This window comes from Aegilops tauschii, chromosome 2, assembly GCF_002575655.3.
Source record: "Aegilops tauschii subsp. strangulata cultivar AL8/78 chromosome 2, Aet v6.0, whole genome shotgun sequence".
NCBI lineage: Eukaryota > Viridiplantae > Streptophyta > Magnoliopsida > Poales > Poaceae > Aegilops > Aegilops tauschii.
Genome location: NC_053036.3, coordinates 500276633 through 500282410, shown reverse-complemented (window position 1 = coordinate 500282410; position 5778 = coordinate 500276633).

The following is a 5778-nucleotide window of genomic DNA, read 5'->3' as shown; positions in this document are numbered from 1 at the left end:
AGCTGAGTTCAAGAATTCTGGTCTTGATGACTATCTTGATGAACTTGGTATTAATCATGAGTTATCTGCTCCTTATACTCCTCAGCAGAATGGCATCGTGGAGCGCAAGAACAAGACTCTTGTTGAGATGGCTCGCACTATGCTTGATGAATACAAGACGCCTCGTCGTTTCTGGATTGAGGCAATTGATACTACTTGCCACATCATCAACAGGGTATATCTTCACAAATTCTTCAAGAAGACTGCTTATGAACTCCTCACTAACAAGAAACCCAATGTGAGTTATTTCAAAGTCTTCGGTGCTAAATGTTGGATTAGAGATCCTCATCACAACTCTAAATTTGCACCAAAAGCACATGAAGGTTTTATGCTTGGTTACGGAAAGGACTCGCACACCTACAGAGTCTTCAACAACGTTCATCACAAAGTTGTTGAAACTGTAGATGTGCGGTTCGATGAAACTAATGGCTCGCAAAGAGAGCACCTACCTTCTGTGTTAGATGAACAATCACCTGAGGAAACTATCAAGTTCAAGGCTACTGAGGATTTCATTCCTACCGAAGAATCTGTTGAAGAAATCATTCCAGAACGTGAAGAACGTCGAGCAGATGCACCTGAAGAAAATGGTGCTGAAGAAACTACTGATCAAATTCCTCGACGACAACCCGCTCATCCTCGCGTTGCAAACGAAGTGCAAATTGAGAGAATCATCGATGACATTGAAGCACCAGGTCCTCTCACATGCTCAAAAGCTTCACATTTATCTAACTTTTGTGGGCACTTTGCTTTCGTGTCTATCACAGAGCCCACTAAGGTAGATGAAGCATTTCTGGAGCCTGAGTGGATTCAAGCTATGCAAGAAGAATTACATCAGTTCGAGCTCAACAACGTCTGGGAACTGGTCAAACGTCCAGATCCTCGCAAGCACAATATCATTGGCACAAAGTGGATCTACCGCAACAAGCAAGATGAAAATGGCCTTGTTGTGAGGAATAAGGCACGGCTTGTAGCTCAAGGCTACACACAGGTTGAAGGAATTGATTTCGATGAAACTTTTGCACTTGTTGCTAGACTTGAGGCTATTTGCATATTACTTGCTTATGCTGACCATCATGATATCACTTTATATCAAATGGATGTGAAAAGTGCATTCCTCAATGGTAAGCTTGAGTAAGAAGTATATGTTTCTCAACCCCCAGGTTTTGAAGATCCAAAGAATCCTGACAAAGTCTTCAGACTCAATAAGGCCCTCTATGGCCTCAAGCAGGCCCCTCGGGCATGGTATGATAATTTGAAGGAATTGTTCATGAAGAAAGGCTTCAAACCCAGTTCACTTGACCCAACTCTTTTCACTAAATCTTATGATGGTGAATTGTTTGTGTGCCAAATATATGTTGATGATATTATCTTTGGGTGTACTGACCAACATTACAGTGATGAATTTGCCTATATGATGAGTGAAGAATATCAAATGTCTATGATGGGAGAATTAAAATTCTTCTTAGGTCTTCAAATTCGTCAACAGCGCAATGGCATATTCATATCTCAGGAGAAATACCTCAAGGATGTAGTGAGGAAATTCGGCATGCAAGATTGCAAAGGGGTCAAAATTTCAATGCCCACAAATGGCCATCTATGCACTGATGAAAATGGTATTGACTTCGATCAAAAGGTATACCGCTCCATGATTGGCTCTTTATTGTATTTATGTGCATCTAGGCCAGACATTATGCTTAGTGTTTGCATGTGTGCCTGATTTCAAGCTACACCCAAGGAATCACACCATAAGGCTGTGAAGCATATTCTTCGATATCTAGCTCACACACCAACACTTGGATTATGGTATCCCAAGGGCTCGGCTTTCGATCTCATTGGATATTCAGACTCTGACTATGCTGGTGATCGTGTGGACCGCAAGTCAACATCTGGCACATGCCATTTCCTCGGACGATCTTTGGTTTGATGGTCCTCGAAGAAACAGACTGTGTATCACTGTCTACTACTGAAGATGAGTACATTGCTGCTGGTTCTTGTTGTGCTCAATTGTTGTGGATGAAGCAAACTCTCAAGGACTAAGGCGTCAACGTGAAGAATGTGCCTCTCTACTGTGACAATGAGAGTGCCATCAAGATTGCTCACAACCCAGTTCAGCACTCGAAGACAAAGCACATTCAGATTCGTCATCATTTTCTTCGTGATCATGTGTTGAAGGGCGACATTTCTATTGAGCATGTGAAGACTGAAGAATAGCTAACCGATATCTTCACAAAGCCCTTGGATGAGAAGAGATTTAGCAAGTTGCGGTGTGAGCTAAATATCTTAGAATCTTCGAATGTTCATTGAAAAGGACACTCATCCTAACACTTATGCAAAATTGATGACTTAGATGTGCAACACATGAAGAAATGTTTTTCTTCAATCAATGAAGACTAACACTCTAAGTGTGAAGGGGCTGATGCCTTCCCACCCACCCAGGTTCAAGGCATGGTACTTGCAATTTGGGTTTGTTGCACCAATTATACTGTAAGGGGTTCCCTTACAGTCTTTTTGTCAAAAAAAACACACACTCTAAGTGTGAAGAAATTAACGAAGAATTTGATTCTCAGAGCCCTACGACAATTGTATGCGGTGTCTGAAATCATCGTTCTTATACGGTGGGTCACGCCACCACCAAAAGTTGAAAATCTTCAATTTGAGTTTTTCTTCATTTTTGAAATTCCTCAGTTGTTCATTTTCTTCAACTTTGCATTGTCTTCACTGTTTCCGTCGTTTTTCTTCATATAGGGATTGACTATTCGTCATCCTGGGTGAGGAATAGTTATTCTTCACCCTCTCTATTTTAACACCAGTGCACTGTAATTTTACGTTCTGTAAGTTTTGTCTTATTTCTGATGTAATAAGAGACCGTAAAAAATATATAATTGCTGTAAAAAATATTTTATGTTATGTAAAATTACAAACGTAAAAAATATAGTGTTAAATATACATAAATTTCAAATTTTTTGTCTTATGACCTATATTTTTTATTTTCTTATACCAAATTTTACATATTGAATTAATAGGAATGTAACTATTTGAATTTCAAATGTAATTTATTTATGAAGTGATCGTAAGATTTCCTCGGGTGAAAAATAACTTATTCTGCACCCTGGGTGATGAATAGCATCACTATATATATATATATATATATATATATATATATATATATATATATATATATATATATATATATACAGCCGGTCTATTCTGATAATATTATCAGAATAACTATTCTGATAACACTTCCGCACTGCATCTTCTTTACGTCGCGCACTGCAATGCTACACGGGAGAACTGCTTCATTTTCTGGCGGTCCGCCCGCGTATTCTGTGTGGAATCGGGTGTTGCGGGATGATTTAATTTGTTTATGGATGTCAGTCGACCTTTATTCTTTGTAATTTACAGGAAAAACGACTAAAATCTTGGTAAATCGAGGGATTTGGCGGGCGAGTTTTTCTCTGTTCGTTCGTGTTCGTGTCGGAATCGACTCTTTGGCGCTTGGATGTTGTTTGTTAGTTGGAATTGTTTGATATCGTTCGTTTAATCGCACCTTTTACTCTAGAAATTGTGTAATTTTTAGGAGTTAGTTTCCAGTTCCTGCGAATTTGGTTGTGTGGGCGGGTGAGCTTCGTCCGCTCCTCTGTTCTTGTTGATTTTCTGGATTTTGCGCCTCGATGTGTTTTTGAATCTTGTAATTACTGTCGCTGTTGGTTTTAATTCATTGTATTGCGGGTATAATTCTCATTCTTTGATTTGCAATTTTTAAATAAAAGCTGATGTTGTTCGTCCAGTTTGCCGTGTGTTCGGTGTAGTTTTTTGCGGGGTATTTTGCGATAGTTTAGTTGTTGGACAATTGTTAGGCGAGTTATGTAAGTGCGATTGAATTGGCACGTCTGTTAGTCTACGACATATCTGTATTTCTACTGCTGTAATTTTATTGTTGTTGTTCTGGCATACGCTGTAGTGCACTGCATTTTCGTTAGCAGTGTACTTCATTTTAGCTGTATTACAGTGGTCATGGCAGCTTATGAGATTTCTCTTTTCTTAAACTGCATTCTGTGTTTTAGAGGACTGCATAATATGCACTTTCGTACTGCATTAGCAGTATGGTTAATCTTCTATTGTGCTATTAGAATAGATGGTCCATTATATGCTTTTGTTAGCTGAATAGTTATTATGACAATTTTTTTGAACTGAATACTATGAGAATTCTTTTGAACATCATATGTTAACTGCAAAGTTTCGACCATTCGCATTGCATTGTTACTGTTCAAATGACTGCTTCTTTTTATATTTAGGACCAACTATGTGTTTGAGAGAACTGCATTACTGCCAGCAGCAACTTGTCTAAAAATGGGTGATAAAATTGTGACGCCCGGATAATTAGGCTACAGTAATACCACGTTAATGATGCCACGTCACCTCGATTACTGTTGCTAATCTCGCGTTAGTTCGAAATTGGTTCGAATTCAAATTCAGTATCAAGCAAACAATAAAAGTTTTCGAATATTGAAACTGAAATGTTCGGAGTGAACCAAATAATGCATAGGTAATTATGGTGGAGAAACCTCACCTTTATAAAATATTTAATACTATTAGATGAATAAAACAATAGCGAAAACTATTATCTAAATACTTTTAAATAATAAATAATTACGAAACTATTTTAGTTTGGGTAGCAAGTTAGTGTGGCTGTGGCATATTTTGTAACATCAAATTAGGTCCCCTTTTGGTATTTTGCTAAAACATAAATAAAAGGAAACTAAAAGAAAATAGAAAAGAAAATTAAATAAAAAGTAAAAAAAAGACAAAGCAAAAGAAAAGAGCAGCCCCGTGCCCTCCCGGGCTTTGGCCCACTCGAGCAAACCTACGCCCCCGAGGGGATAAGTCTCCCCCTCGGCCTCGACCTCGTCAGCCCGAGATATTTTCCCCCACCCCCGCATGATCCCCTCTCCCTCCCTCGATCCAGATCGGGCTCCGACCCCGGTGCCCTGCTACTCACCTCACCGACGACGTTCCCCTAGCGCCGCTCGTCGTATCCGGCGCCACCTCGACCCCGTCGCTCGCCTCCCCGTCCTCACCCCTCCTCGTGGATCCGGGCACGACCTCGACGCCGCGACGAACCGCCGTCGCCGAGCGCCATTCGCGGAGCCGTCAACCATCGCCGCCGTCATCCTCATCTTCCCCCCGAGCAGCTTCACCAAGCCTCGCCGCCCCTCGTCCCTGCAACGCTGGTGAGGCCACCGGCCTCCTCTCCCTCGATCTCTGTCACCGGCTCCGGCCACCCGCGCGCCCATGGCCGCGGCCTCGTCTAGCGCACGCGCGCGCCCGCGCCGTCCTGCACGCGCACGCCACCCGCTAGCTCCCGCCGCCTCCTAGCCGCGTCCCACCATGTTCCCCTGCTGCGCCCCGACCCTGCACGCCGCGCCTGTCCTCCCACGATGCTCACTGCTGCTGCGGCCCGAGCTCCACGCCAGCCGTCGCTCGCCTTGCCGCAGCAGGCACCGCGCCGATCGCGCCTGTGCCTCACCCACGTCCTGCGCTTCCCCACATGCCGCCGCTCGCGGCTCCACCGGCGTCCGCCACCACGCCGCACTGACCTCCCCACGCGGCTACCTCCGCTCACCCCCACGCGCACCGTTCTGCACCTCTGCAGCTGCTCGCCGGTCGTCGTTCCGGCCGCGGCCACCGGCCTCCCCTGTTCGGGCGCCCTACCGGGTCCACCCGCTCGGGCCGCGC